A 27,551-nucleotide genomic window follows, 5' to 3' on the forward strand; every position below is an offset into this window, starting at 1 on the left:
CGCATTCAGGTTGAACAATTCAATGCATGAACACTGAAAGTCCCCCTAGGATCCAATATAAGAACAATCCAGGATAGATCACACAGAACAACATGCGGTATCCATTGAGGTGTGTGCAAGATTCAGTAATTGAACATGTGTGAAGTAATTAAATGATTTCTTATTGATTAGAACAAACTGGGATGCGCACACTCTATAATAGGTGTTCAAGTATGCGCTTCGAAAAGGCTTAACAACCTTTATATGTAGCAACATCCAAAGCATGCGCTTCATACAATTATGTGCTTCCAAGCTCTTGAAGCAACTTAGGCCTGTAAATTAACCGAACGAACACGAAGAGAGGATAAACTATTTGTGTTCGTTCATTTAACTTTAACCGAACATGAATATATAAATGTTCGTTTATTAATAAAATGGGCATGTTCGTGTTGGTTTATGTTGGTTCGTTTAAAACATAAATGAATAAACAAACAAACTTAAACAAATATAATTTAACATGCAATAAAGACAGATGAACATAATGGAAGAAACATAAATGAACAAAAATGACAATAAATTACTAAACATAAACAGACATAGAGTAATTTTTTTAATCTAAATTAGTGATTTATTACAATGAATTCCATTGGAAAACCCATTTTTATTTTTAAAAAGCCCAATTACCAATGAGTTATATTTATTTAAGTGGATAGAAAGTTCCTTTTATGCTTAATATTTATATACATATTTAACTACTTATGTATTTAAAATGAAATGGACATAAATAAAGGAAGATAAATAAACACAAATAAACGAACATAAACGGATGTTCACAAACATAATTGAACAAACAAAACGTGTGTTCGTGCTCTTTCATTTAATTAAATGAACAAAAATTTGTGTCCATGTTTGTTCATTTATTAAATAAACGAACATAAACGAACTTCATACGGCACAAGTTCACAAACAATTCATGAACGTTTGGTGCGTTTACAGCCAGAAGCGTCTAATTTGGGTGTTGTTGCTAAAGCATGTGTTTCACAACATGAAGTCCCTACTTTACACTTATTTACATACAAAATCCTAATACAAGTTATTGAGTATTTACACATCAACTTTCTGGTCCTAACAATTTACTCTAAAGTTTATGGCTGTCAATATCCTAATCTTCTCAGCCAAAAAACATCGAACTCATCATTAACTTCATTGTGCTTCTTTCATGGGCATCTGGGCATCTTCAATTCTTTAATACTACTAGCGTGCACTCCCTATTTAACACATTGATCCATCATATTTTGTAGATACCTTGCAATATTAACATATTCGGAATGCCACAATATTAATATAATGTTAATTACCAAGAGATTTTGTGCATATGCAACAAAAGCTTATTCTAACAAACCAGATAACCAACAACATAGAAACATTCAACAACAATGGTCTCAGCACAACATCGTAGACCAAAACAAACATTGTAAACAGTGTCGTACAAGTAAACAGTCATCCACAAACATTGAACACCCATCAATACACAATTATTAGGCAACAACCAACAAAAGACATCCAAAATTAAAGTACAAACAGTCTCGAACAACTAATACGTAATCCTCATCGACCAAACACAACTGAAAACACATGCATTGAAGATCAAACGTCTCGGCATCACATCATAGACAAAAAAAGTAAACTGCCAAAGATCTCTATTATTGATAACAAAACAGTCATCATTAGAAACCAGACCAAACTGAAAAAACTAAATCAAAGAACACTAAAAGACATGTAATTAACCAAAAACTATGTAAATGAATGTATAAACAGTAACCGTAAACAACACAATATTCATCATCGACAAAGGCACAACACACAAAATCCAACAACTTTCAAACACGTGCAACTATGTAATCGAACGATAAGACGCAAAGAACAGACCAAATAAACATCAAAGCCAACATCAAATGTCATCAATAAACCCAAAACCCAATAGAGACAATCGTAGCCCAGAAAACAAACGTAACATACTGAACCATCAAACGCAATCTGTAAACACAAAACCTAGAAGAAACAATGGTGGTCTAAACACACCAACTAACAAATAACAATAACGTCAGACAAACTCGTCCATCAAAATTAATTGGTAAACACAAAAAAAAAAAAAAAAAAAAAAAAAAAAAAAACAGAAACAGTCGTGGTCTAAAAACATTAAGTAACAAAAAAGAGTAAACAAAGAAAAAATTTGACAAATTTCTAAATCGTAAAACGAAATCATCAACGGAAACAAAGCCTTAACAACAAGAAATAAAAAAAAACTTAGATAAAATTAGGAATGCAATCGTAATTGCGTATTATACCTGAGGTTGCCGGAAAATCACCAGAGAATGCCCAACAAAGCTTATGTACTAAGAAAGAAAGAGGAAAGCTGTCAGCAAAGGTGGACAAAAAACGTAGACAAAATAAGAAAGACAATCGTAATCGCGTATACCTGAATCGCCTGAAAATGCCCAGCAAAGCTTATGTACTAAGAAAGAAAGAGGAAAACTGTTAGCAAGGGTAGGTAAAAAACGTAGACAAACTAAGGAAGACAATCGTAATCATATATACATGAGGTCGCCAGAGAATGCCCAACAAAACATCTGTAGTAAGAAAGTTTGGTAGGGGTCACCCTTTTAAGCCTTCCACCGACACAAAATGTTCAAACCAAAAAAGCAAAGGAACAGCCCAGGCAAATCAAAGAAAAACACTAAAGCACAAAGTACAACCTACAATCATTTATACTTCGTAAATTAACAATATAATAATTACAAATATACTATAAGGAGATGCTTTATAAGGTAATAGAGTTCGGATGTTATTATCATTACTATTCTAGGGATGAACACGGTACCCGTTCGATACCGAAAAACGGGAAAGTGGGTACCGCTACTGGTACCGAAAAAGGGGAAAAGTGATATACATTTCTATTGATTAATACTTTTTAAAAGTACGAAACTGCGTTAATAAAAAAATACGTAACAAAAAGAGAATCACACCCATATTATTTTAAATACTTATCCAAAATTAATAATAAAAAACTAACTAAATAAAAACGACAATTAAGTAATTAATAATTATATAAGATAATAAAAAACAAAAGCACTTAGATAATAGAAAATGGATTTTCCTTAAGTTTTATTAAATAAATATATTAAATCTTCTTTACATATAATAATGTAGGGTGAGGTTCGGCTACAAAGTTCATTTTTCCTACAAAGTGTACAAAGTCATAAAACACCATAAATTCAGCCATAAAACACACTCAAAACCCAGAAATAACAGAGTGAAGATCACTAAAACACAATATCCAAACCTTAACAGTTTATAAAAACTTCAAACACACCGTCGTAGAACTATGAATATGAAACACAACATGATAATCAACATAAAACACACTAATATTGGTCATTCGATAATCAAAGCCTTATCATCGAAAACACAAAACAAAACCCACAAACATGGTGTTTTAGTAATCTCCACTTTGTTGTTTGTGGGTTTTGAGTGTGTTTTATGTTTCAAATTGTGGTGTTTTATGACTTTTTACACTTTGTAGGAAAAATGGACTTTGTAGCCAACTCCCACCCTAATAAAGTAAATCATATATGGGATATATGGAGCTCTATGGAATGATCCCATTTATATTTTCCCGCCTAAATAAAATAGATAATATTTGTTAATAAGATTCAAAAAAAATATTAATCCATGAATTTTATCTTTTTAACCTTTACCCTAAATAAATAGATAAAGATAATATTTGTTAACTAATAAACTTCAAATAAAAATATATTATTTTAAGCCATTAATTTTATCTTAAAAATATATTATTTTAATCCATTAATATTATTGTTTTATCTTTTACCATTTTGTTTTTCATTTATATTTATCATGTTTTTGCTGCTTTCTAAAAGGGATTACTAAAATTGAATTATAATAAACTAAGCATAAATTACTCTTGGCTTCTACTAACGTAATATATTATTTTAATCCATTAATTTTATCTTTTTATTTTTTACCATTTTTTTTTCATTTATATTTATCCTGTTTTTGCTGCTTTATAAAAGGGATTACTAAAATTGAATTATAATAAATTAACCATAAATAACTCCTAGCTTCTACTAACGTTTTACACTTTTAATGTAATAAAATACAAAAATAATAACCTATAACAAAATAGTTTATGTTAATACTCTGACCATTTATAATATGTAATATTTTATAAATAAGGGTTGAGTTCATTTCATAACTTTAATAAAGAGTTGGGTTCATTTCATAACTTTAAATGATTGCAAACTTTCAGAACTCTTAAGAAATAACCAGTTTATTTATACATTCTGTCTTTTTCTCATAATAACTTTAAATAATTGCAAAACTTTCAGAACTCTTAAGAAATAACCAGTTTATTTATACATTATGTCTCTTTCTCATATTAAATATTCGATGTCACGTGTCAACTTCTAATAAACAATAGTTTTTAAGAATTATATGACATTTTATTTAAATTTAATATTTTTATAAAACGTTTAATTAAACTTTCTAATACACAAGTCCCTAATCTAGTATTTGAATATTTCAAGTACTTTCCAAGCAACAGAACTTTAGATAAACAACTTTTTGTTATATCTTGAATTGGGCTATAAACTTTTTATTGTTATATCTTGAATTGGGCTAATAACTGAACTTTAAAAAGCCCATATAGTAAAAGAAATAAAAAGTGTGGACCATCTGTTTTATGTCTTTCATCTTCATCATCCAACCCCAGTTACAGTAGTCAGAACACACTCACCGAAAAATTACTTGGGTCAGATTTTATCTCTCCTTTATTTTTCTTTTAACTAGGGTGATAATTGGAGGTGCCTAACTCAATCCTTATAAAAATTTCGGACGAAATACCCGAAGATTTAAACTACAGTGAAACATCGGCGGGGCAAGGGCACCCCCTCGGCCCTAACAAAGTTGCGCCCTGAGAATTTAGTTTTTTTTAATGTTTAAATGCTTCAAGAACATGAAGCTTCTGTTTGAGCTATATATAACAACAACCATACCTAGTAAATCCCACAAATAGCAAAGCTACTTACAGGGTCTGAGGAGGGTAGGATGTAGAGAGACCTTGCCTCTATCCATAGGGATAGAGAGGCTGCTTCCAGAGAGACCCTCAGCTCCAAAATGAACAGCATACCAATACACCAAGTCATAGAATATTAAAAAGAAGTCACCAACACCAAGAAAGTGATCAGAGTGACACAATATAATGTAAATCATGTATAATAGCATGCAACATGATTTGGGCATAAACACAAGAAGCCAATCACCGGTAGAGTCACATAAAGGATATGAAAACCTACGTCCGTAAATTACACCTAAGACCTTACTGTACTATCCTCTAGAAGTCCTTAACCCTAATCCTACGCCTCCACGAAGTCCTATCTTGGACCATGTCGTTAGAAAGATGCAACTCTAGTAAATCATGCCTAATCTGCTCATCTCATGTCGGTTTGGGTCTGCCTCTTCCTCTCCTCCCCTCCATAGTAAGAGTTTCCACTACTCTAACTGGTGTCGTCGTTTGCCTCCGCTTCACATGCCCAAACCACCTCAAATCTCCCCTCCTTAATCTTATCCGTTATGCTAGCCACTCCTAATCTTTCCCTAAAAACCTTATTTCTTATCAGATAGTGTGTCCGCACATCCACCTCAGCATCCTCATCTATGCTACCTCCATCTTGCGCGCTTCTGCCTTCTTGATAGCCCAACAATCTGTTCCATATAGCATAGCAACCCTAACTGCTACCCTGTAAAATTTCCCCTTTAGTTTAGTTGGGAACCTCCCATCGCACAATACTCCACTGGCTGCCCTCCATCTACACCAGCCAGCCTGTATGCGATGGGTTACATCACTATCTATGTCACCATCTCTTTATACAAACGGCCCCAAATACTTAAATTTAGTTGCATGCAGGACCAATGGATCCTCAATGGTGATTTGGGTGTCATCTTCATTGGCTACACCACTGAAATCACATTGTAGGTACTCAGTCTTGGATCTTGGATCGACTAATCCTTAGGCCCTTGCCCTCTAGAGCTACTCGCCACTCCTCTACCCTCGCGTCACTATTTAGTCTCTCCAATCAACACAATATCGTCCGTAAAAAGCATGCACCATGGAACTGTCTACTGAATCAACTTGGACAACTCATCCAAGACAACCGCAAAAAGAAAAGGGCTCAACATAGACCCTTAGTGTAGTCCTACCTCCACAGGAAAGAAGTTTGTATCCCCTACAGGCGTGTGGACACTAATTTCTGTTTTATCGTATGTATCCTTAATTATGTCTATATACTCCCTAGGTAGCCCTCGACCCTCCAAACTATCCCAAATCAATTGCTGTGGAACAGTGTCATATGCCTTTTCAAGGTCGATAAACACCATATGTAAATCTTGCATCTTCGCTCTATAGTTTTCCATCAATCTCCTTAGAATATGTATCACTTCTATAGTTGACCTCCCTCTTATGAATCCAAATTGGTTTACTGAAACCTGAGTTTCTCTTCTAATTCTAGTTTCAATTACCCTCTCCCAGAATTTCATAGTGTGACTTAGGAGTTTGATTCCTCTGTAGTTCGCACAACATTGAGTGTCTCCTTTATTCTTGTATAAAGGCATCACGACACTACTCCTCCACTGATCTGGAATTTTTTTTTCATATATAGCTCAAACAGTCTTGGATCGACTAATCCTTAGGGCCTAAGGATTAGTTGATCCAAGACTGTTTTAGCTATATATGATAAAAAAAAAAACCACATTTAAATCTAACTGCAACAGAACAATGTTACCTAAGCTTTGACAAAATATGATATAATAAAGCACCTATTACGAAAAATAATAATAATACATATTACAAAATAAAATGTAAAAAGAAAGTTAAGAAATTGTAAAACGACCAGGGGCGGATCTAGGTGGCAGCCAAGGGTTGTTCGGAATACCTCTCAACTTTCTAATCGAAGGGCAATCTTTTTTTAACTTTCATTTTAAATATCGGGGATACCCTGAGCAAATATTAAGAAACCACTATGTAGGTGAAGATGAGATGAAACAAAAATTTGCGGTCATTAGAAACGAAAATTTCAGACGGAAACTTGCAAATGAACTAAACTAAGATGGAGAAGATGAAGTTATTTACCTACATATAAAAAGAACATGGGCGGCAATAGTTCCATTGACGTGGGCACGACTATACACAGTTATTTACAATATTTACAATCGCACCTGGCATAACTTTGTGTTTTATTATTTATAAAAATGGTTTATACCTTAACATTACAACACACACAACAAAGGACAAGTGTATCCCGTCATATATGTAGTAAAGTATTGGTAAGAGCCAGATATCGATCCATGGAACACGTGCGTTATTAAGTACTAAATCTTTGTCATTATTTTACCAGATTAAAGGATAGGTGAATGGTTGTTTAACTAAATTTATCTAAAACTACATTTAAAACATATTAGACTCCAAATATGAAAAATAAATATTATCTTGTTTCACAAACAACCTAAACATGTTACCTAGATATGTCACAAAAGCACTTAATCAATTTTTGAATTGCAAGACAACTAGTTACCGGGTCTGGATTTCTAGCATTATGATTCTTCGGAAAGTTAACACGATGGTCACACATTAACCAGCTAAAATCATTCATTAGCGAGTTATTGATATTTATTCACGCGAACCTTTAAATATAGGTTATTTACCGGGTCTGGATTCCTAACCTCACTTATCAAAGAAAGCAATACCTGTGACAAGTGACAAAAATCCAGGTATCCGTACAATTAATTAATCTTGATTAGTGCTTAGTGACTGTGCTGAAATTACAATTAACTGCATTCTAATTACTGCCATACACAAACATGTGCATCATACATTGTCAAATGTCATACAAATATTGCATGAAAGCTATATTGCCTCAAATGATGCATTAAGTACAGTTAGCATAGTTATCTGATAAATCAGGAAAATGCTCAAAGAACTCAGCACATAGACAGACAGTGTTTTGAGACCCAGTATGGGCCAGAAACTAAGTACTACACTAGTATAGAGTGTAGGAAAGTAAGGATCACAAAACTGCTTTCACTACAAAAAATGTCATATAGTGACATACAAAAAGTGCCACAAAACCCCCCAAAAAGAGCCACTAAAAACGCATGTAGGAATGGGCGGCACACAAAAAAAGTGCCACTAGAAGCGCTGACGCTAAAGCCTTTTAGTGACACTTTTTTTATGTGCCGCACAAAGTTTTTAGGTTTTTAGCGGCACTTTTTTTGCCACTATAAAAAAAAGACTTTTGTGGCACAATTTTTGTGCCTTTAAAAAGTAATCCTAGTTACATACTCATACTAGTTTCAATGACACTTTTTATTGCCACAATATAAATAAAATCTTGTGGCACAAATTTTATGTTGGTAAAAACTGTTTCTAGTTAAATATTTGTACTAATTTTAGTGGCCTATTATTTTACTTCAATAATCACATTATTTAAAATACAAAATAAAAGTTCGATTAAATGTACATGTAGAAAACATGATAATTTAACTTCAATAATAAATTCAATCCAAAACATCAAAGTCAAATGCACATTCTTGACTTTTCAAAGTCAAGCGGACAAATTATAAGATTCGGTCATACTATGCAGCAATACAAGTCCCATTCTTGACAGTATCATCAAAACATCGAGTTAGCTTTGCAACAATTTCTTCAGTTTCACGGGGTGAATATGTCATGTGGTATCTTCTACTAGTAATTGAATCCAGACGAGGACCGACCACTCTGTCAGCAAAACTTTCCCGAGGAACCTATTAACAAGAAAACTTATCAATAAGATGACATAAAAGAAGTATCTAGATCAGAAAAGGATCAGATCCAAACAAAAAAACAACATAACTTGATAATGATTTATCATTAAAGTGGCACCATGCTCTTATGCAATTGTTATTTTGTCCAAATAAGATTAATCCTAATTAATGTGTGGATTCGGGTTAGGTTTTATCTCTAGAGAGTCAACAAAAACGTTCTAAAAAAGTCTACATAAGAGTCAAAGATCCTTACCATGACAACTATCTCATTTGCAACCAGTTCTCCTTTATCCATGTATTCCTTTGCTTATTTCAGACCCTGCTGCAATAATCATACAGCACAAACCAACATAACTTAACTAATTTTTTGTTTCAAAGAGGTAGAGTACTTTTGCAACCATAACTAATGCATTAATATATGGAAGGCTTATTGACTTATAACTAATGCATTAATATATGGAAGGCTTATTGACTTTTTAGTTAAATGAATAAAATGTCAACTTCGAATTTATCCAAAATCTGAATGTTTGAGTACATCCTGTAACGATTTTAAACTTCAAGAAAAACTGAAGCAAAAAAATATCTATATTTTGTTAGAAATTTAAGAAAACTCATATAAAATTTAGTGTTAGATATTATAACTTTCTTGAAGGGATTTGGTTATGACTCACATGTTGACCGGCCTTAAACGAGCTCAAGCTAACGCCTGGTCAAGCTCAAGCTAACACATGTTGACCGGCCTTACCCGTTTTGCAAAATTTCATGTTGTTAGTGGTGGTGAATATCCATCCAAGATAACCTACGTATACGGTTAAACGTCAGTTGAGGCCTATGTTGTCAAAGTGCCTAGGTGGACTCAAGGCGTAGGGCCGAGTCCAGAGCCTTGATCCTAGGGGCTTAAAATGTAGGCTTTTTTAAATAAGGTGCATAGTATAAAATACCTTTTAGGGGATTTAGAGATGTTTTAGCCAAGTTTAAGGCTAATTTTGGATGTTTTAGGGTTGTTTGGACTTGTTTATGGCCCATTTGGGATGTTTTAGAAGTTTCAGATGACTTTTAGCCTGAAATCGGTCTGAAATTGCACCTCAGCGCCTAAGACGCGACTCACCAGCCGTAACGCATTTGGTGCGCCTCACTGCGCCTCAGCGCGTCTCGCACCCTTTTGGCAACATAGGTTATGTTGGAAATTTTGTGAAAATAACATTTTCACAAATATAGGAAAATGATTTTTTCCTATTCTGGACTAGAAATAAATATAATAAAATGAGCAGGTTTTATGTATTTATTTGTGGGTTTGTGTTCTATGTTGGAAGAGCTTCGCAACGAACCGTCCAAAACGGAGCTAAGATGAATGAGATATGGATGCTCAAAGTTTGGTGTTTGAAACTTGAATGCTGAAAATGTGGGAAAGTGGCACCTTGTCCCACATCGGATGAGAGATGAAACTTAAAGGGGTATTTAAGTGGGAACTCTCCATCCTTATTGTTTCATGGAAGCACTCACTAGTGTACTCACGAAGGGTGCGAAGCACCCTAACTCGCACACGCGCGCGCGTGGCGTGGGCGATGAGGTGCAATGTGGCGCTTTGATGGCGCACTTTGCATTTCGCACGCTTGAGAGCCGCCTTTATCGCCGTGAGCCGCTTGAGTGCCGCCTTTGTATTTTTTTGACCCCGAGTGTTGGTGCATTTCATCTGTTGACTTCGTTTTAGATCGAGTCATAGTATTAGAATGTTAGATCAGGGCACGTTGTACGAGAAAATAGGAGATTGTATAGGAATTAAGAGTTAGGTTCGCTTTTGTGGACAGGATGTGGTTCGCTTATATGTCAAGTGGAGGGTCCGCTTATTAGTCACAAGGTCGGTCCGCTTATACGGACATGGTCCCTTGGGGCAGACCTGAAACTCTATATATAGCCACAAAAGCGGTTCAGTTGTAACGTTTTGCCGAAACTCGTACCGAGGTGCTGCCGGATCGAGATTGTACCAGAATCTGTTATATATCAATAGAAAAGGTGTTTAAAGTGATATTCTAGCTGTTCCTGAATCAAATACTTGTTTTCCGCACCTGTATTTGATAGAATTACCTCTGAATGACTCATTCGGGTCACGAAACGATCCTACAAGTGGTATCAGAGCTTCAGGAGGAGGAGTTCTACAAAGAATAGCTGAGATTCTTCAAAATTTCTATCTTCTACACCTTCTTTTTCTGATTCAGACACTTTCAACGGTCGAAATTGGCTCAAAATCTCAGGGATTGTGCGCAACTACACAGAGATAAACACTTGAAAGTTTGGTGTCAAAATTCGAAGGAAAAGTGAGTCAAAATTATGTCCGAAAGTGGTTCGCTTTTCTGAACAGGTCTTAGGTCCGCTGATAAGTCACTTTCTGGTTCGCTGATAAGTCACATTCTGGTCCGCTGATAAGTCACATTCTGGTTCGCTGATAAGTACCAATCAAATCCGCTTATAGCTTCTGCTGGTCCGCTCTTGTGTCATTAGGAGGTCCAGTCCGCTCTTTTGTCATTTGTTAGGTTCGCTCAAGTGAACTAAGTTGGTCCGCTTTTGGGTCCAGTCTACATTTCGGTTCGCTCATACTGACTTTATTGGGTCCGCTCATTAGTTAGTTCACAGATCTGCTTTTGTGAACAGCTGAAATTTGATTCGCTTATAAGACTATGGTAAAATTTTTGAAAAATTTGTAAATGGACGAAGAATTCTTCAACGCATTCGCTACCCCTGTAACCCCAATCACTTTAGCGCAAAATACGATGCTCGAGAAAGAAACGGGCACGATGCAAAAACCACCAAGACTCATGAACATTGAAGAGTATAAGGGTTGGGAAGGTCGGTTTGAGAATTGGGTTCAAGCGAATTATCTTGATGCTTGGGAATGCGTGGAGACGAAGTATGTTCGACCATTGAACGATGATGAAGAACCCGTTCCAATCAAAGATCTTAGTGCTGACGCTAGAAAGAAGTACAAAGATGAGAAAATGATGCTTAGTCTTCTTCAACAGGCAGTGAAAGAGGATATAATGGTTCTTCTACAGCACAATGGAACTTCGTACTCGATTTGGAAAGCGTTGCGATCGAAGTTTAGAGGAAGTGAGGAGATGGTCAAGAGTAAAAAGTCACTTCTGAAGAAAGAGTTTGATTTATTCCGAGGGTTGAAGAATGAGAGTACGAGAGAAATTATTGAACGATATTGTAATCTGCTTGCTAATATGAAAAGGTTGAGTATTGAGAAAAGTACAGATGAGCTGATTGAGAAGCTTGCTGATGCATTGCCTTATGAGACGTGGGGCACATATTTGATGATGCTCAGAAACAAGAAAGGTTTCAGTAATCTGACGCTTAGTAAGTTCATTGAGAAAATAGAGGCTCAGGAAATGGAACAGAGAAAAGTGATCAGAATGAAAGATTTCGTTGGTGAACAGGACATCGGGCTGTATTATAAGGCAGGGGTGAATGAGAAGAAGTCTTCAAATTTATCTCCAAAGGTTGAGACTGCCTACAGTGCCAAGAATGCTTCTGGGAGTCAATCATCTGGATACAACAGCAAAACCAGCTTTACGTCATTTTCATCATATGATCCAAACATTTCTGCAACTAAAAACGGGAGAAAATTACAGTACAACATTCTATTAAATCTTGAAAATGATCAAAGATTATTCTGAGGAAGTTGCCAAAAACCAAATGTCTTTATTAGGAATGGTTTTGGAATCTTACACTTGTTTTGTTGCAGGTCGTATCGGGAATCCAATGTTAACCAAAGAGGATTACGATCAGATAGATGATAGATGCTGAAGAAATGGAGCTGATGGACATAAAGTGGTGTCTGGCTAGTGTTTTACGGAGAGCTGAGAAGTTCAAACAAATCACAGGGAGAGATGATCTTCATGATGCGAATGTCTCTACTTTAGGTTTTGACAAATCTAAAGTTACTTGTTTTCGGTGCAGGAAAAAAGACACTTCAAGAGAGAGTGCACAAACCGAGAAGCAAGTGGAGCTCCAAATCCGTTCAACAACAACAATGATTACTATCGAAAAGCCATCTATCACCAAGTTGGTCAATCACCTCAACAACCTAAACATCAAGCTCAAACTGCACATGGAAGAGATGTAATTGAAGATTCCGGAAAAAAGAGCTTGTGTGGGTAATCATGATAGGTTGTATGGCAAAAGAAGAGATGGTAGTGCTTTGATTATTGATCAGGATGATGAAAAGCTAGCAGAGGGTTTTAGCTGGGCAAATTTCACTTGGGATGATTACATTCCTGATCAAACTACAGCTTACACTGCTTTTACAGCAAAGATTGTAGATGATAGTGATGATGATACAGAGTATTGGGCTAGAAAATATAGAGATGATATGAAGTTGGTTGCTGAGAGTGATAGTGAAGATGAAAAAGTCAAGAAGAAGAAAAAGAAGATCAAAACGCCGGTGAGTAGTGATGATGAAGAGTTGTCGGTGGTGAGAAGGCAAAAGGTGACAGAAGTGCCTAAGTTTAAAGTTGAAGAACAAGTTGATGCAAAAGAAGTTCCTGTAAAGTGTGAAAATTGCGAAGCTGTGAAGAAGCAGAATAGCACTTTGATTTACAACTTGAACAGTCTGAAGGAGTCTTATGATGTGCTGAACAAGACAATGAATCAGTACAATCAAACTAGTGAAGAGCAAGCTGTTGCTATGAAGACACTTCAGGGAGCGTTTATGACAAAACAAAAAGTTGTAAACAATTACATTGAAAAGTGTGCTGCTTTAGAACAGAAGCTTGAGCTGCAACGAATTGAAACGGAAAGAGTTAATCATTTATTAAAAAGTTACTCATGTACTTCCTATGTGATTGACAGGATTTATCCTACGGTTGAGAGTATGAAGGTATGGGAAGAAGATGAGATAACTGAAGAAAAAGCAGCTGGAGTTGTTGCTGGTGAAAAGATTGCTGACAAGAAGAAGGGTGATCAGAAAAAGGATACTGAAAAGGCTTCATCTGGTAAGAAAAAAGGTGTCAGTTACAATAAGTGTCCACCCCCGCTGGAAAATGGATATTTGCCCAGATATCCAAACGATGAAAGAGTCAAAAAGGCCACAAATTTACAGTGGGAGTCAGAGTCGTCGGTCAATCTTCCAGAAAGTATTGATGTTGTGTTTACATCATCTGACACTGATCAACAGTCTCAATTAATGAAGAAAGTCGTGGATCATGTGTTAGAGAGTGATGATGTGGAAGAGTCAAAGTCTGGGTCATGCACACAGAGTCAAACAGAAAAACAGGGCAAATTGGTTTATGATAGAAAGTTTTTATTGTCAAAATCCAATTTGGATGATGGATTGTTTAAAGTGGCGTAAACTTTGAATGATTCTGACAAATTATATTCTGATAAAGAGTTTCCAATAAGAAGTGTTCGCTTTGACATGATCAAAAAGGTTTTCATACTCACAGAAATTAATATTTCTGAAATAAAAGGCTTATGTCTTATTGATAAACCTAAACCTTACACTTGAAGAGTTCAACAAAGATTAAACAAGAAAAAGGATTACGATTTTGGTTCTGGTTTCCAAAAGAAATCAAACCATAACGGTAATTTCAAAAAGAAAGGTCTTGGTTTTACACCTACAGAAAAGCAGAAAAATGAAAAGTATGTTCGTGATTTTAAATCCAAAATGTCATTTGTTTCAGGTACATCAACTGATGAAGAAGAAAAGACAAGTTTCTGGAGAGAATCAAATAAAGAGTTCCTTGCGAAGAAGCAAGACGAACAGAAGCGAGATACAAGAACATGTTACCGATGCAACACTGTTGGACACATTGCAAAAGATTGTTCGAATGCGATACAATCAAAACAGGGAGTATTTCGTAAAATCAAAGAGAAAGTGTTTGCATTCGAATCACCACTTGATAGAACAAATCTGTTTAAAGATTCTGTTTTTGAAATTGGTGAGAGTTCAAAAAAGTTTTACAAGAAGAAAGCCAAATCTGACAACCAGAAATGGGTTGTTAAGAAGGTTAGTGAAAGCTCTAGCTATGATTCTGATGGATCAAAATCAGAGGAGCTATCTTCAGGCGATGAAACTGATTCCACAAAGTCAGTTGAGCCACAAGTTGTTTCAAAATGTGAAGCAGATGTAAAAGATGAAAAATCAGTTTCGATTGTTAATGATGAGGAGTTTCCATTACTTCGGGCTGAGAATTATAAAAAGAAAATTGGTAAAGTTGAAATTTCTAACCAATTTTATCATGATGAACAGGAATTTGATGCTGAGAAGGTCTTTAACCTCAAGGTAAAACACATATTTGGCAAAATGATTGATCGAAAAGTCAAAGGGGTTAAGGAATTTTATGAGAAGAAAACAACGAAAGAAAAGGTTGAAACATCCCTGGTTTGTGACTGGGATGGTACATATTATGAACAGTAAGTCTCAGGACTTGCCGGAGCTCCCAGGTTGGTAAGCGTGGAGCATGAATCGGCATCTTTCTTGAATTTTATTCGGTAACGTCAATCATACAAACGATAAAGAGGTTTGTTTATGTTTGTTGGTTATAATTACAAGTAGTTAGATGATTTGATTGCATATGGTAAATCGAGGACATTAATTTGTACTTGTATTTTCCTACATCTGGTTGGAAGACAAGATGATGAACCACATCCCCGAACATTTGTTTGATAAACCTACAAGTGGTAACTTACAAGTGGTAAAATCAATCAAACTTATTTTTCGGAAAAACCATTTTGATTAAAACAAACTTAAATGTTTTGAAATCTAAATGGGAAAATAGTTTGTTGATAGGGGGAGTTCTGATTGTTTATGCCTAGTGAATGGTGATTTGAGGTGATTTGATATCGGTTGTCATGTTTCTGTACAGTTTGTTTTCATATTTTCGTCAATGTGTTTGCATTTTAGGGGGAGTTAGAAAATTTCAGAAAATCCAAAAACATTAGAAAATTTGAAAAAGCCAAAAACATCATAAAATCAAAAATGAGTTTTGTTGCGAAAAAGAGGAAATGATAGTACATCAGTGGACTATCACAACATGCTAAAGAATTGAAAAGTCAAAATGTGATAAACGATCTTACTGCGGATGTGTCAGTAGATTTTCGCACATTTAGTAAATTGAAACGAGATATAAACCTAAATCAAACTTGCTTGATTCGTGGGTAACTATTCTTGAATATATGGGTAACCCCCGAAATCTTGTTTGAAAGGTCCCGTATTCTGAGATACTAGCTCTTTATACTCAGTGATATCTGGGGTATTATCCCGGGACTTCTGCTGAATGGAAGTTCTGACCTAGTGTCCGGATAATGCTTTCTGCAAAATGCTTGAAACATAGCATCGCCCTCAGCAAGCTGATGAAACAATAAAATTGATAGTCGCTGCTGTTGTAATCAAAAGATCCTCTAAAGGGGACACACCAAAAGTCGAGCCGTTATCTCTCTGCTGAACGGAAGTTCTGACCTGAGCTCTCACGGTTTCGCATTTACCCCTTTAAAGATATCATCTGTGGTATACTCACCTGTAAGACTGAATATTTGGGATCTGGATACAGGAGTATATTCAAGTGGAGTGATACACAATTAAGTTTAAGTCTCTAAAACATTAATAATGATATCTCGAATCAATTGAAGTCTGTGTGAAAATTTAAGTGGACAAACATACTGACAATCTAGGTAAATTGTTTAGAACTGAGAATGTTTAAAGCTTAACGGTGTTGGTGATATGTCTCATATACTGATATGATCCTCTTGCACGAACTCACAAAAAATTTTGTTTGTAAATAGTTTATTTCTGCATTTTTATTTTCTCTCAGAAAATCCAAAAAGATTTTAGTGTGTTTTAGCATAATTTTTGAAAATACAAAAAGATTCTCGACAACTGTTGTTGAAAAACTGATTTTCAAAATTCAATGTGCTAAACATGATGAGCAAAATTTGAGGGGGAGTGTGTGTGTGATATTAAACGTTTTCATAATCCAATTTTTTTTCAAGTGGTTCATCATAGAGATTTAAGAATTGAGAGTTGTCATGTGTTGGTGCATATGAGAGGGAGTCTGAGTTGAAGCATGTTTATTTTATGCTTAAATGTTTGTCATAAATCTTATGTTTGTGGTAGAGTGTATGCAGGAAATGTCAACATCTGAGGAAGAATATGTCACATGTGAGGAGGAGCACAAGTTGGACTCGATACACTCGAAAGATGTTAAAGTTTTTGTGATGGGGAGTCTGTTGATGATAGAAAAGAAAGAGAGGAAGATAGAGAAAAGCCCAGTGGCTGATCAAGACAGAAGATTGAAGACAGTGTGGAGACTCGATGGCACTCCGTCAACATCTGAGGGGGAGTCTGTTGGTGCATTTCATCTGTTGACTTCGTTTTAGATCGAGTCATGGTATTAGAATGTTAGATCAGGGCACGTTGTACGAGAAAATAGGAGATTGTATAGGAATTAAGAGATAGGTTCGCTTTTGTGGACAGGATGTGGTTCGCTTATATGTCAAGTGGAGGGTCCGCTTATTAGTCACAAGGTCGGTCCGCTTATACGGACATGGTCCCTTGGGGCGGACCTGAAACTCTATATATAGCCACAAAAGCGGTTCAGTTGTAACGTTTTGTCGAAACTCGTACCGAGGTGCTGCCGGATCGAGATTGTACCAGAATCTGTTATATATCAATAGAAAAGGTGTTTAAAGTGATATTCTAGCTGTTCCTGAATCAAATACTTGTTTTCCGCACCTGTATTTGATAGAATTACCTCTGAACGACTCATTCGGGTCACGAAACGATCCTACACCGAACGCGTGGTGGAGCACAAGGGTTGGAAGGGCCAAGTGGTAGGTGATGTGGCGCATGACGTGGTAGTCATGCGCATACGCGCGCGAGCGAGTACACATGAGCGTGCGGCCTGATGTGACATGCGCGGCGCACCAAAGTTTGCCAAACGGCGCGACTGTGTGGCGTGCTCGTAGAGGCTCACAGGTGACGTGGCGCACGCGCGCATGGCAGTGAGCCAAGTGGACGTACCGTGCATGAGGGTGCAGACCTGCGCGCGCACCGGTGTGTCTTGCGCGCGCGCGCGGAAGCTTTCTGCTGCAGTTAATGTCAGTGCAGTTACATTCAGCGCATTTGAAACTGACGAAGTTAATGCGTTTGACTGAAAATTAAGTGACGAATTAAAGTGCATTAAAGACGTTTAATGCAGTTTAATTCACCCATTTAATTCATTTTTCAGTTTCTTCAAGACCTGCAACTATAAATAGGAGCATCCTATTGTAGAACAAAGACACCGGAAAACTTACATCTCTACAATCTTTCTCTTCAGCTATCTTCATCTTTCAAGCAGCAAGGTACACCTTCGGGTTGGAGTCAAGACCGGCAGTGCAACTGCTTGTGGCTGTTGTATCCTGGAAACAAACGTGTTCTACTGGGAGACACGAAATTTGTTTTAAGGGACCCGTGTCTAACACGATCCTCAACCAAGAAGAGTTTTTCTGTTCGAGTTTGTTGTTCTTATTTTCCATCTTTCAGTTGTATTAGTACGGTTTTATTTTTCTTTCTGTTCAAGTTAATAAAGATTTTATTTATTTTTGCACGAACGGATTCCTACAATCTTAAAACAAATTTTTTAAAACACCGTTCGTGTAGAATCACAAACATATTCTGCTGTGAATTCGAACCAGTTTTGAATTCATACAGGTGTGTTTTAAAAAACAGATTTTCTTTATCTATTTTGATTCAAAGTAGCGACTTTGTCGAAACAGAACTCTGTTCTTCTACTCCTTCTTTAACTGAGTTCTAAAAACCTACTGTTGTAGTCTTCAAAGTTGGACTTAGAAGCTACACGGCTGGTTTGGCGCACTCATAAAATAATAAATTAGCACATTTATTATTTAGAAAACAGTTTATTAACTTGTTTTCTTGGAACTTTTCAGAATGTCGACTGAAAACCTGAATACCAGCAACACTAATGTTGTCGTTGGTACCCCTGCAAACACTGTGGGAGCGTCCACAGTGGTAAATCATGCTGAACAACCCGAGAAGTTCTCGGGTCTCCACTTCAAGAGGTGGCAATAGAAGATGTTCTTCTACTTGACCACCATGAACCTTGCGAGGTTCTTGATGGAGACCGTTCACCAACATGCGGAAGGGGAGACCGATGCTCAGGCTCTAAGCGCGGTAGAGGCGTGGAAGCACTCGGACTTTATATGTCGAGGCTATGTTCTCAACGGTCTCTCGGATGCATTGTATAATGTCTACTATAATATCAAGACTTCCAAAGAATTATGGGAGTCCTTGGATAAAAAAATAAAAAACGAAGGATGCGGGAACAAAGAAATTTGTAGTCGCCCGTTTCTTGGACTTCAAAATGGTTGATAACAAGACTGTTATGAACCAAGTCCAAGAGTTACAGATTATACTTCATGACATCCATGCTGAGGGTATGGTACTCAGCGAGACGTTTCAAGTGGCAGCCATGATTGAGAAACTACCTCCTGCTTGGTTGGATTTTAAGAATTATCTTAAACACAAGCGGAAGGAAATGAGGATTGAGGAACTTATCGTCCGTCTTCGTATAGAAGAGGACAACAGGGTGGCCCAAAAAGGCACCATTTTGCAAGCTTCGGTTAAGGCAAACATGGTGGAAGTTGGGGAGTCCTCAAAGGGCAAGAAAGGCAAGGGTAAAAACAACAACAAAGGGAAAGCAAAGGTTAACAACCTTGGACCTAAAAAGGGGGCTGTGAAAAAGAAGTCTACGCCTTTCCAAGGTACTTGTTACAATTGTAACGAGACGGGGCATCGTGCTAACCAATGCAAGAAACCTAAGCGTGAGCGTGCGCACATGGTTGATGAGGATGGTATGCCTCTAATCGCAATGATAACCGAGGAAGCGGCTATGATTGAAGAAGTCAACGCGATGGGTGAAAACCCAAAAGGATGGTTCGTTGACACGGGTGCAACCCGCCATGTTTGTGGAGACAAGGCTCTTTTCTCTACATTCAAGGAAGCGTCGGGTGAAGAAAAGCTTTATATGGGAAATAATGCTACCGCTAGCATCAAAGGGGAAGGCACAGTCATCCTGAAGATGACTTCTGGCAAGGAGTTGACCTTGACCAAAGTGCTTTATGTTCCAGAGATACGGAAGAATCTCGTATCAGGATGGATGCTCATCAAGTTTGGATTTCGTCGAGTGTTTGAATCGGACAGTTTTGTCTTGTCTAGACGTGGAACTTTTATTGGAAAGGGCTATGCCCTAAATGGAATGTTTAAAATGAATGTTTCGGTTGTAAACGAAAACAAGAATATGAATGAAAATGTTTCTTCTACTTACATGATTGAGTCGTCTTATGTTTGGCATGGTAGACTAGGACATGTAAATTTTAATTCTTTACGTCGTTTAATTAAATTAAATTTAATACCAACATTCCATATTGAGTCCAATCACAAATGCGAGACATGTGTTGAATCCAAACTTACGAGATCATCGTTTAAATCGGTTGAACGAATAACCGAACCCCTTGATTTAATTCATACCGATGTGTGTGATTTAAAAGCGGTTCCCACGCGTGGAGGAAATAAGTACTTCATCACGTTTATTGATGATTGTACTAAATATTGCTACGTGTATTTACTTAAGAGTAAAGACGAAGCAATAGAAAAGTTTATCTTGTACAAAAATGAAGTAGAGAATCAACTTAAAAAGAAGGTAAAAGCTTTGAGAAGCGATCGAGGAGGTGAATGTGTTGCACCTTTTGCGGATTTATGCGCAAAAAATGGCATTGTACATGAGTGTACACCTCCTTATTCTCCACAATCAAATGGCGTTGCGGAACGAAAGAACCGCACATTGAAAGAAATGATGAACGCCATGTTGATAAGCTCGGGAGTGAACCGAGAAATGTGGGGGGACGCCATTCTCTCAACCAACTATCTTTTGAACAAGATACCTTTGAAAAATAGGGACGAAACTCCATATGAGTTATGGAGAAAAAGGAAGCCTTCGTACAAATACTTGAAAGTGTGGGGGTGCCTAGCTAAGGTGATTGTACCACCTCCTAAGGCTCTTAGGATAGGACCCAAAACTGTTGATTGCATTTTCATTGGATATGCACATCAAAGTAGTGCGCATCGTTTTCTTGTACATGAGTCCAAGAATCCCGATGTACACAAACACACTATCATAGAGGCAAATCCTAACATCGTCTCATATTTTGAAAATGTGTTTCCTATGTTAGGTAAAACACAAGCGACTTCATCAACAGCGGTTGATGAAGCGGGTCCAGTTCGTCTACGTGGTTAGATGGACCAGGTCCAAGCTCATCTACATTGGTAGATGAGGCAGGTCCGAGCTCGTCTACGAGGTTAGATGAAACTCATGAACGACCTAAGGTTGAGGAGGGTGAGCTTAGACGAAGTAAACGACAAAGGGTTGAAAAATCCTTTGGTCCAGACTTCATGAGCTACATGGTTGAGGGTGAGCCCAATACCTACCGTGAGGTGGTTACCTCCGCGGAAGGACCTCAATGGCAAGAAGCAATTAAGAATGAAATTGATTCTATATTGCAAAATCATACTTGAGAGTTAGTAGATCTTCCACCTGGTTGTAAACCACTTGGATATCGTTGGATATTCAAAAGGAAGATGAAAGCTGACGGAAGTATTGATAAATACAAGGCAAGGTTAGTGATCAAAGGATTTAGACAAAAGGAGGGTCTAGACTACTTTGATACTTACTCGCCTGTAACGCGAATAACCTCTATACGATTGGTTCTTGCAATTGCGGCTCTAAGAAATTTGGAAGTTCACCAAATGGATGTAAAGACCGCATTTCTAATTGGAGATTTAGAAGAAGAAATTTACATGGAACAACCTGAGGGTTTTTCCGCCCCTGGAAACAAGGGTAAAGTATGTAAATTGGTCAAGTCTTTGTATGGCTTGAAGCAAGCTCCAAAACAATGGCACCAAAAGTTTGATCATGTCATGATTGATAATGGTTTCAAAATAAATGAGTGCGACAAGTGTGTTTATTTTAAAGACACACCAAGAGGTTATGTGATTTTATGTCTTTATGTAGATGATATGCTTATCATTGGGAGAAATGATAACATGGTCAACTCAACGAAAGACATGTTGAAAGCGAGGTTTGACATGAAAGACATGGGTCTCGCGGATGTGATTCTTGGAGTAAAAATCACTAGAACCCAAAATGGTCTTGTGTTGAGTCAATCTCACTACGTGGGCAAGATCCTTGGGAAATTCAATTCGGACGATACGAGCATAGCTCGAAGTCCAATTGATAATACCCAACGCCTAAGGAAGAATAGAGGCGAGAGTGTTTCTCAGTTAGAGTACTCAAGGATCATTGGTATTCTAATGTATCTAATGACATGTACTAGACCCGACTTAGCGTATGCTGTGAGCAGGCTAAGTAGATACACCAGTAATCCGAGCGAGGATCATTGGAAAGCTATCACGAGGGTGCTCAGATACATAAGATACACGAGAGACTATGGATTGCATTATACCCGTGATCCAGCAGTGATCGAAGGATACACTGACGCGAACTGGATATCGGATATAAAAGATCATAGATCGACAAGTGGATATGTGTTTACACTTGCTGGTGCAGCTATAGCTTGGAAGTCTTCCAAGCAAACGGTTATAGCTAGATCTACGATGGAATCCGAATTCGTCGCTTTAGATAAAAGCGGGGAAGAGGCGGAGTGGCTACGTCAATTTGTGGAAGATATTCCAAGATGGCCAAAGCTGTTGACGGCGATCTGCATACATTGTGACAATCAGTCTGCTCTTGCTAGAGCATAAAGCATGATGTACAATGGCAGATCAAGGCACATTCGACGTTGACACAACACGGTACGACAACTTATCTCAACGGGTGTGATCTCAGTTGACTATGTTAGGTCAAATGAGAACATTGCGGACCCGTTAACAAAAGGCTTAAGCACAGATAAGGTGTATAGGTTGTCAAGAGGAATGGGACTAAAGCCCATAGATGAAGGGAATACGAGGGAAACCTAACCTAGTTGACTGGAGATCCCAAGATCTAGGTTCAATAGGCAAACTTAATCATAAACCCAAAGGGAGTCACTGTGGGGGGTGCCCCAAAATTCTTAAAGGGAGTTGTATACTTCCTAGTCCATTCCAATCAGTGACATGAAGAAAGGTTAAACATGTTGAGGTTAAGGAGTTTGACGAAATCCAAATTAACCATGATGCTTTTAATGATTCAGAGGAATCACCTATGTTAGAGAGAAGTGGGGTCGCTTCGAATGGATTTGTGGGGAGGTGCAAATCCTAGAGCTCTCGCAGAACCAGGAACGTGTTCCATGACCATGAACGGACACAACCATGAGGTCTTGACTCGATTAGGGAGAGTATTGTGTGAATGTATATTGTCGCCTACATAAATGGGGGATTGTTCAAGGACACCGCGTCTACAAGACCCTAGGAGGCTAAGTATGCTTCACAAAAGAAGGTTCAAAGGTTACACCTACCTATCTTGCAATGCTCAACTGTTGAACGTGTATCGTTGAAACTTGATAGATCGATTTCTATTCATGTGGGGGATTGTTGAAAATTTTGTGAAAATAGCATTTTCACAAATATAGGAAAATGATTTTTTCCTATTTTGGACTAGAAATAAATATAATAAAATGAGCGTGTTTTATGTATTTATTTGTGGGTTTGTGTTCTATGTTGGAAGAGCTTCACAACGAACTAAACCACGCCCAAAACGGAGCTAAGATGAATGAGATATCGATGCTCAAAGTTTGGTGTTGAAACTTGAATGCTGAAAATGTGGGAAAGTGGCACCTTGTCCCACATCGGATGAGAGATGAAACTTAAAGGGGTATTTAAGTGGGAACTCTCCATCCTTATTGTTTCATGGAAGCACTCACTAGTGTACTCGCAAAGGGTGCGGAGCACCCTAACTCGCACACGCACTCGCACACGCGCGCGCGCGTTGCGTGGGCGATGAGGTGCAATGTGGCGCTTTGATGGCGCACTTTGCACTCCGCTCGCATCGCCACGAGCCGCTTTAGAGCCGCCTTTGTATTTTTGACCGCGCGCGTGTGGTGGAGCACAAGGGTTGCAAGGACCAAGTGGTAGGTGATGTGGCGCATGACGTGGCAGTCATGCGCATACCCGCGCGAGCGAGTACACGTGAGCGCGCGGTTGCGAGCATGGTGCATGGGCCTTATGTGACGTGCACGGCGCACCAAAGTGAGCCAAAACGGCGCGACTGTGTGGCGTGCTCGTAGAGGCTCACAGGTGACGTGGCGCAGGCGCGCATGGACCTGAGTGAGTATGGCGCATGCGCGCTTGGCAGCGAGCCAAGTGGACGCACCGCGCATGAGGGTGCAGACCTGCACGCGCACCAGTGTGTCTTGCGCGCGCGCGGAAGCTTTATGCTGCAGTTAATGCCAGTGCAGTTACATTCAGCATTTGAAACTGCATTTGAAACTTACGAAGTTAATGCGTTTGACTGAGAATTAAGTGACTAATTAAAGTGTATTAAAGACATTTAATGCAGTTTAATTCACCCATTTAATTCATTTTTCAGTTTTTTCAAGACCTGCAACTATAAATAGGAGCATCCTATTGCAGAACAAAGACACCGGAAAACTTACATCTCTACAATCTTTCTCTTCAGCTATCTTCATCTTTCAAGCAGCAAGGTACACCTTCGGGTTGGAGTCAAGACCATCAGTGCAACTGCTTGCGCCTGTTGTATCCCGGAAACAAACGTGTTCTCCTGGGAGACACGAAATTTGTTTTAAGGGACCCGTGTCTAATACGATCCTCAGCCAAGAACAGTTTTTCTGTTCGAGTTTTTTGTTCTTATTTTCCATCTTTCAGTTGTATTAGTACTGTTTTTATTTTTCTTTCTGTAATTGTTTCAGTAATTCAAGTTAATAAAGATTTTATTTATTTTTGCACGAACGAATTCCTATAGGTTGAGGCCACAAAAGCAATATAGGATGATAATAATGTGTACAAACATCAAACCGTCTATTATTTTAATCACAAAATTCATAATCGCCCTCCCTGTGAGCCTGAAATATGTGTATAAAAATGTCTAGATGTGTTCTGAACAATAGCTTAACTTTTTTTTTCTTTGTACTGTTTTCATGTTTGACGCATAAACATTATATATTACAAAACTCACTGATTAAAACTAAAAACTCAAATAGATGGATAAAAGTTTTAGAACTTTATACCTGGAATAGCTTGAAATTGTGCGAACTGTGATCTTACATTCCTCGAATATTCTTCTATGTTAGAAATAACAGCTATGTAACCCTTCGTTCACTCTACAATAATGATTAAAATATATTAAGCATTCATTACGTCGTCAATACCATCATAAGGAAATTGAAATTCCTAGTAATTCCGGTATGTAGCATACTTTGCCCAACAAGATATCTCTGACTAACTAGAGAGGGCAAAAAAAAAAAAAAAGAATTTAAAATTAAAAGGATAAAATTACCATTCATTTTAAAAGTGATTACTAATCTTCAAAGTTGTCCATTTTCTGTCACGCCTGAAATACAAAAATTCACAAGCATGAACATTAGTACATTACCATCACGTTTCAGAACAATATATTGGCCTTTCCAAGTGTAAACTCAACCCTGTTTGCCCCATTTAGATAAACAACTTATATGCTTTAAAAGGTTTTAAGTGGTTTATGAGGATCCAACTACTACTTATCTCAATGTAAAGCGACTAGAAACCTATCTCAATGTTTCCAGATTTAAGAAGTATTGTAACACTTACGGTTTCAGCTAACCATAAGTCATAACACATGATTCTGCATCAACTCTTAATATAATGAAACTAGAAATCTAGAATAATTATTTTCCTTTCTGATGTAGTTTATCAAATGCAAACTCATGTGGCTTAACAAGAATGATATAAACTTAAAAAAGAATACAATACCTCTCCCAAACGATCAAAGGCCCCAATAACTCCACCACACATGGCATACCATATCTGAGTGTCCATAAAGTATACTTGTGCAACACAAAGTCATACATACCAATGAAAAACAAATATAAACAAAGTTAGTAACACCTAACTAAAAACAAGAAGACTAAGAATACGAACTTTAGAAGATGAAAAGACAGACTAACAGATCAATATAGCAAGCATCCAAACACTACTAGAAAACTACATATTTTTCTACAAAAGTTTCCCACAAATTTCCCACAACTCAAATTTTGTTACAATTTTTCTACAGTTTTCTCACAAAAAAGAAAACCAAAAAAAATCCAAAACTTTTCTTCAATTTTCCCACAAAATTGTCACACAACTACCAATTGTAGCATTTTCGTCACAACATTAATTGGCTTTTCGACAAAATTTCGACAAAAAACATTAAAATCTTGTATTATTTGAACCCACAACAAAATGAATAATTTAAAAAATAAAATTTCTAATTTTGTCTGAAAGTTGTAGCAAACTGACACCACTTGCTACGGATTTTCGACAAAAAAAAGTTAATTTATTTGTTATTTATCAATTTTAGAAATACAAATAATTTTTAAAATAAAATATTAAATTTGTCGGAAATTGGTAGCAAATTTACACTAGTTGCTACAGATTTCCCACAAAAAATAAGTTAATTTATTTTTTATTATTCAGTTTTAGAAAAATAGATAATTTTAAAATAATACGTTAAATTAGTCTAAAATTTGTAGCAAACTGACACCACTTGCTACAGATTTTCGACAAAAACGTTAATTTATTTGTTACTTATCAATTTTAGAAAAATAAATAATTTTTAAAAATAAAATGTTACATTTGTCGGAAATTTGTAGCCAATTAGCACTAGTTACTACAGATTTCCTACAAAAAATAAGTTAATTTATTTTTTATTATTCAATTTTAGAAAAATAGATACTTTTAAAATAATACGTTAAATATGTCTAAAATTTGTAGCAAACTGACACCACTTGCTACAGATTTTCGAAAAAAAAATTTATTTATTTGTTACTTATCAATTTTAGAAATATAAATAATTTTTAAAAATAAAAATGTTAAATTTGTTGAAAATTTGTAGCAAATTAGCACTAGTTACTACAGATTTCCTACAAAAAAGTTATTTTATTTGTCAATGTTAATTTTGTCAGGAATTTGTAGCAAACTAACACACCAGTTGCTACAAATTTCCTACAAAAAAATATACATTTATTTTTTATTTATCAAATTTTAAAAAAAAATATATAATTTTGAAAGTAAAATTTTACATTTGTCGATAATTTGTAGGAAATTGACAATAGTTTCTACAAAATTCCTACAGACAGAAAGTTATTTTATTTGCTATTTATCCAATTTAGAAAAACTTATATTTTTAAAAAATAAAATGTTAAATTTGTCAGAAATTTATAGCAAACTAACACCAGTTGCTACACATTTTCTACAAACAAAATATACTTTTATTTGTTAGTTATCAATTATAAAAAACATATAATTTTGAAAAGAAAATTTTACATTTGTCGATAATTTATAGGAAATTGACAACAGTTCCTACAGATTTCCTACAAACAGAAAGTTACTTAATTTGCTATTTATCAAATTTAGAAAAACATGTATTTTTAAAAAATAAATCTTAAATTTGTCAGAAATGTGTAGCAAATTATCACTGGTTGCTACAGATTTCCTACAAAAACAATATTAT

The 27,551-nt window shown here is 36.6% G+C and overlaps 1 long non-coding RNA gene across 1 annotated transcript; it reads right to left on the reverse strand.

Annotated features, from left to right (window-relative positions):
* Nucleotides 1-8,578: 8,578 nt before the first annotated feature.
* On the reverse strand, nucleotides 8,579-26,022 carry LOC110883807. Its single transcript, XR_002560669.2, has 3 exons — nucleotides 25,811-26,022; nucleotides 9,107-9,175; nucleotides 8,579-8,853 (listed from the first exon to the last, which is right to left on the reverse strand). It is a non-coding gene; the product is annotated as an uncharacterized LOC110883807 (long non-coding RNA).
* Between the last annotated feature and the right edge of the window lie 1,529 nt (nucleotides 26,023-27,551).

Source organism: Helianthus annuus, chromosome 3, assembly GCF_002127325.2.
Source record: "Helianthus annuus cultivar XRQ/B chromosome 3, HanXRQr2.0-SUNRISE, whole genome shotgun sequence".
Classification (NCBI taxonomy): domain Eukaryota; kingdom Viridiplantae; phylum Streptophyta; class Magnoliopsida; order Asterales; family Asteraceae; genus Helianthus; species Helianthus annuus.